Source organism: Bos indicus x Bos taurus, chromosome 5 (assembly GCF_003369695.1).
Source record: "Bos indicus x Bos taurus breed Angus x Brahman F1 hybrid chromosome 5, Bos_hybrid_MaternalHap_v2.0, whole genome shotgun sequence".
NCBI classification, from domain to species: Eukaryota; Metazoa; Chordata; class Mammalia; order Artiodactyla; family Bovidae; genus Bos; species Bos indicus x Bos taurus.
Window position 1 is genome coordinate 62,897,443 of NC_040080.1, and position 6,655 is coordinate 62,904,097.

Here is a 6,655-nt window from a genome sequence, read left to right on the forward strand (position 1 = left end):
TGTAGGTCAATTATACTTCCACTTAAAAAAAAAAGAATTAGGGGATTTCCCTGGTGGTCTAGTGGTTAGAATTTCAGGTTTTCACTGCCACAGCCTGGGTTCAATCTCTGGTCTGGGAACTAAGATCCCGTAAGCTGCATAGTGTAGGGGGAAAAAAATTAAGCTATAAACATTAACAAGTAGTGGATCATAACAGAGTTAGGCAAAGGCACCAATTTAAGCAATAAAATAGTTCCAAGTCTAGACAAAAGAAACAAAGAAAATGCAGAAGGAAAGAAAGGAAGGAAGGAACAAGAGGAAAGAAAAATCAGGCCAATCAAAAGGAGTTTTGCTGTTCATGGAGGTATCAAAAAGCAGTTCCAGAAGCCAACACTGGCAATGGCCACCCAAGCACTGTGTTGAGAAAGTGAATCTTGGTAATGGATTTGAGTATTCAGGCCATTTGACAAGGCTCTTCCAGCTGTGAAAGTAAATGTATCACACAGTGCAGTCTGGTGCCTTCAGCATTTCTAGTAGTATAATTTACTTTTCAGATCTCAATTTCCAACCTGTGGTAGGCTGAAAAATGTGTATCCCCAGAAAAAATTTCCATCTCTGAATCCCTGGAGCCTATGAATATTACCTTACATGGCAAAAAAAAAAAAAAAAAAAGTGAGGGAGGGCTTGGCAGATGTGATTAAGGATTTTGAGATGAGGTGATTAGTTTGGATTATCTGTGAAAAGTGAAGTCGCTCAGTCGTGTCCGACTTTTTGCTACCCCGTGGAGTATAGCCCACCAGGCTCCTCTGTCCATGGGATTTTCTAGGCAAGAATACTGGAGTGGGTTGCCATTTCATTCTCCAGGGGATCTTCCCAACCCAGGGATCGAACCCAGGTCTCCCTCGTTGCAAGCAGATGCTTTAACCTCTGAGCCACCAGGGAAGCCCTGGGTTATCTGAGTGGGCACCAAATGTAACCAAAGGAATCCTTACAAAACAGAGAAAGGCAAATTTCACATACAAAGAGGAGAAGACAGTGTGAAGATGGAGGCAGAGATAGGACTGATGCTGTCACAAGCTAAGGAATGCTGGCACCCACCAGAACCTGGAAAAGGTCAGGAATAGGTTCTCCCTTCCAGCCCTGAGGGGAGTGCTGCTTTGGTGTACCTTGATTTTGATCCAGTGATGCTGATCTTGGACTTCAGGGATCCAGAACTGTGACAGAATAAGTTTTTGCTGTTTTTAGTCACCATGTCTGTGGTAATTTGTTACAGAAGTCATGGGAAATATGCATGTTCACCAAGTGACCTTCTGAATACAGTTTGGTAGACCAAATTAGGAGCAATGTTTGTGGGAAGTGCTGATTGTGCTGACTTAAACTTTCTGTTTCTCATGGGAGATGGAATAGGTGTAAATTGGTGAATTGACACTATAGTTTATATGTTCTGGTTTTTACATGTCTTGTGAGCTTGACTAATATGAGTCTGACCCCAAGATTTCCTCTCTGCAGTGACAAAACCAGCTTTTGAACTTGCAGGATATTTGTAAGATCCTGCCAATGGGAAACATACCAAGAGAATTAATACCATCTTGTGGAGGCTTTTGGGAGTCATATGTCTGGTCTCTCCTGGTTATTCCATGATCTTACAATCATTTCTCTACTTTAAGACTTCATTACTAACAAATTTATCATGGGACAGACAGTTTAAAAAACTTTCATATTCATTCTCTCATTTAATTCTCATACAATGTTACAGTCTAGGCGCTGCCAACAGAAGGCAGGCTCCCTGTGCCATGAAGGTGAAGGTCAAGTGCTGAAACAGCATGGTCACTTGGCTCTGGGTGGCCAAGCATGAGAACTACAGCATCTTCCACATGGCCTTCAGTGGCAGCTGCCTGGACATCAAGATGCTGAGTGACGACTGCCTGCTGCTATGGGGCCAGTGCTTCTACTGGTTCCACATGCATAACATCCTCAAGAGGCTCAAAGCACAGCAGGTACAGCAGAGCCCTGTGTGCCCCCAGAATAGGAAGTTCAAGGAATGAGGCTAGTGTGGCCCAAGGCTCCCTCTTCGCTCTGAAACAGCCCCACCCCACAGTGGCTCTGAGTAGCCATGGTCTCCACTGGCCAGTACCCTTTGGGCTATGACAGGGTTGAAACAAGGACCGGAGATGCATTTGTTCTGGTGTTTTATTGATTGATTTTGGTTACACTGGATCTTTGTTGCTGCAGCCAGCTTTCTCTACTTGCTGTGGTCTGGGGTGAGGGGGGCCTCCTCTCTAGTTGTGGTGCTCTGGGTTCTCATTGAGGTGGATTCTCTTGTTGTAAAACACAGGCTCTAGAGTCCTTGGGCTTCAGCAGTTGTGGCTTCCAGACTCTAGAGGGAGGGCTCAATAGATGTAGCACACAGGCATAATTGCTTTGTGGCATGTAGAAACTTCTCAGACCAGGGATCAAACATGTGCAAGCCGATTACTAGCCAGAGTGCCACCAGGAAAGTCTGACATTTGTTTTTTTCCATTGCAAAACTGACACTTTTATCCAAAAAATAAAACTCATTAAACCACCTGAGCCTGGCCAAAAAAAAAAAATCTGATTTTTATAGTGGAGGAAAGCAAAATTCAGATCAGCTAAGAGTTTTGCCCTTGGCAAGTGGAACTGAGATTTGAACCCAGGTCTTCTGACTCTGAACGCTAGTGGCTAGGGTTTTTAGTTCAACAAACATCTGTATTATGTTTCATTATATACTAGGTAACAAGAACCAGGAATTCATATATGAATAAGACTAGCCTTATTTCTACTGCCATAAGGAGCTCCAAATCTAGTAGGAATAAATATGTACAAAGTGCAAAAATGTTTATACCAAGGGCAGAAACAAATGGAGCAGAAAACTCTATACCTTGCATTGTGCATTAGGAACTATAATTCACTGAATTTGTGTTTGTATTTGACTGCTTTAGCATATTATTATCTGGGACATTATTGCTAGATAAAATATTGTTTTTTAACAATCCAGTTAAAACAAGCTTGCCATCCAAGAAGAGGAATTCTAAGCAGAGGATTGGCATTAAACAAAAATACACTTGTAATTAATTCTATGTCTGTCTATGTTAACTGCTTGATGAATATATAAGTAGTTTGCATAGTGCTGTTCTTCCCAATAATTTCCTTTGTTTATAAATCCTAAGTTAAATAAGTCATTCAAATATCATTAACCTTAGAAATAACCTGAATTCAGGATGACCCAGTCCTTTCTCTAGATCAGTTTTGGTGTCTAGATCAGACTAGCTCCTGTTAGGGTGCTAATCTGAGTCATACAGATTGTTAATCAAGGGACTTCCCTGGTAGTCCTATGGCTAAGACTCCACGTTCCCAATGCAGAGGGCCTAAGTTCGATCTCTGGTCAGGGAACTAGACCCACATGCCGCAACTAAGAATCTGCATGCCACAACCGAAGATCGCACATGCCACAGTGAAGATCAAAGGCCCTGTGTGCAACCACCGAGACCCGGTGCATCCAAATAAATAAAAACATTTTTTTTTTAAGAAAAGATTGTTAATCAAGTGGCGTGGAAATAGTCAATATCCCTGATTTAGGTAGTGCCTGATAAGGTAGTCAGTCCCACATATGCTCAGCAAGAGAGGCAAATCAGATTCATATTAAGAAATAACTTTAATACATGGCATATGTGATAAGTACCATGAGAGACATATAAGGGGTTATAGAATTTGGAGAAGGAAAGAGTCATATTCAGTTGGAAGATTCTGAGAACAGTTCACAGATGAACAGCTTTTCAGCTGATCTCTGAAGGATGGATAAAACATTTAAAAATAAACTTCATTTCTTTAGTACATTAAAATTCATATTTATTGTAATAAATTTAAAACAGAAAAAGTACATAAAAGAAAAATTTCCATTTATAATCCCAGTATCCAGAAGTAACCACCGCTAACATTTACAGTATTTCTTCTTAGTCTTTCCATGTAATTCAGTATTCTTCTTAAAAAGAACTTACTTCTTTTTTTAAATGTCTCTATGGCAGTTTATCGGAGAAGGCAATGGCACCCCACTCCAGTACTCTTGCCTGGAAAATCCCATGGATGGAGGAGCCTGGTAGGCTGCAGTCCGAGGGGTCTCGAAGACTCAGACACGACTGAGCGACTTAACTTTCACTTTTCACTTTCATGCATTGGAGAAGGAAATGGCAACCCACTCCAGTGTTCTTGCTTGGAGAATCCTGGGGATGGGGGAGCCTAGTGGGCTGCCATCTATGGGGTTGCACAGAGTCGGACACGACTGAAGCAACTTAGCAGCAGCAGCAGCAGCATGGCAGTTTATTGTCCATCATAGTATATTTATCAATGGCTTGTTTTAGGATAATAAAATTGTATTCTAGGGAATTACCTGGTGATTCAGTGGTTAGAACTTCATGCTTTCACTACTGGGGCCTAGGGTCAATCCTTAATCAAGGAACTAAGATCCCACAAGTCAGGTACTGCTGCCAAAAAAAATAAATTGTATTTGCTTTTATTTTGTCTCATTTTGTTTTTGTAAAAATACTCTTAACACAACATTCTTGTGATTAAGTCTTTACATACTTCCTTGTATTTTCCTTAGGATACTGTCTTGCAAGAATAATTGCTTTCTCAAAAAAAAAAAAAAACCTTTTGTAGGCCTCTCATTAACATTTTTAAAAATTGTGATAAAATATACATAGTTTAAACATTTTTTAACTAAAAATAAAATGGCATTAAGTACGTTCACAACATTGTGTAACTATCACCACTGTCTATTTCCAGAACTATATTATCTCAAGTAGAAACTCTTTACCCATTGTAGCAATAATTCCCCATTCCACTTCTCCCAGCTTCTACTCTCTACTCTACCGGTCATCTCTATGAACTTGCCTATTCTAGGTACCTCATTTAAGTGGAATTATATGTTTGTCCTTTTTGTGTCTGACTTCTTTCACTTGCATATTTCCAAGGTTCAATCATCTTGTAGCATGTAGCAGAATTTTATTGATTTCATGGCTAACATTATATTATATGTATATACCACATATTCTTTATTCATTCATCTGCTGATGGAAATTTGGGTTTTTCTTGATTTGGGGCTAAAGGCCTCTAATCTTTTTGATAAATTGTCCCTACTAGAAAGCTTTGACAATGTGCACTACCAGAAGTATATATGCACCCATTTCTCTGATACTTATGCACACTATACTCTTTTATATTAGCAACATAGTAGTAAAATATATCCTACTGTTGTCTTACTTTTCATTCCTGATAAAGACACATTACATTTGGAAAAACAAAGATAGCAGTGCAAGACAGAAGACAATGTCTTTAAAGAATGACATCTTTGAAGTAAAAAAAAAAAAAAATCCAACTATAATTCTATAATGAGGGAAAATTAATTTTCTGTTTATTTCTGTCATGAAAAAGTAATCTGACAGACTAGCTCTCCCACCATTCAATTTAAAAAACTAGAAAACTACAGAATAGATGAAACAACTGTTTTCAGATATTGGACAAAGGCAACACAAGACAACGATCCCTGAGAGAAGAGGAAAGAAAACAAATTGTGTTAGCCTTCAATTCTCCCAACTATCTGACAAGAGATATTCCCCAAACAATATTACAGGGACAGCAAATCCAAGCACAGTACGGTGATTTTGCTAAGATGAAGGGACAGAGATTAGATTTGGGGAAGGCTGAGGAGATATGATCTTGTGGAAGAACATACTAGAGAGAAGAGAGCTATGCAGAAAAGGAGCTCCACAAATTTTCATAGTGGTCCTGTGAGTCTTTGACTAATAAATAGACTGCCCATCCATGGAAGTGCAAGGGGAGAAAACATGAAAATGGCCAAAAGTCAACTACCAGGTGAAAAACAACTGCTGAAAAATTACAAAGTGAAAAATTACTGGCACCTACACAGGGGTGGGAAAATTTGGGTTCCAACAGTCAGACTGAACAGACCTTGTTGAATACTCAGAGCATTCAGTAGAGATCTCAAAAAAGCTATGCCTTAGAAGTAGGACTCTATAAACCTAAGAATAGAACTAGACCTATCCTATGGCACCCCACTCCAGTACTTTTGCCCGGTAAATCCCATGGACGGAGGAGCCTGGTAGGCTGCAGTCCGTGGGATGGCTAGAGTCGGACACGACTGAGAGACTTTACTTTCACTTTTCACTTTCATGCATTGGAGAAGGAAATGGCAACCCACTCCAGTGTTCTTGCCTGGAGAATCCCAGGGATGGGGAAGCCTGGTCAGCTACTGTCTATGGGGTCACACAGAGTTGGGCACGACTGAAGCAACTTAGCAGCAGCAGCAGCAGACCTATCCTAACATAGTTTAAATACATGCCTCAAAAGTATCAAGCTGATAGTCAAGTAAATTAGCTGCCTGCCAAAACAAAGTCCAATACTCTTTAAAAGAGAGAAATAAAATCCAGAAACTGAACAATGTAACATTGACAATGTCTAGCCTCTAATAAAAAATTACTAGACTTGCTTCTTCCAGCCACCAAATAATTTAAATTAATTAAATTAAAAAAGAAAATGTGACCTAAAGTCAACAGAAAAATCAGACAATAATCCCTTAGAAGAAATGGAGTAGCCATCATGGTCAACAAAAGAGTCTGAAATGCAGTACTTGGATGCAGTC

The 6,655-nt window shown here is 39.8% G+C and overlaps 1 pseudogene; it reads left to right on the plus strand.

Annotated features, from left to right (window-relative positions):
- Positions 1-1,772: 1,772 nt before the first annotated feature.
- On the plus strand, positions 1,773-2,024 carry LOC113893738 (annotated as a pseudogene).
- The last annotated feature ends 4,631 nt before the right edge of the window (positions 2,025-6,655 follow it).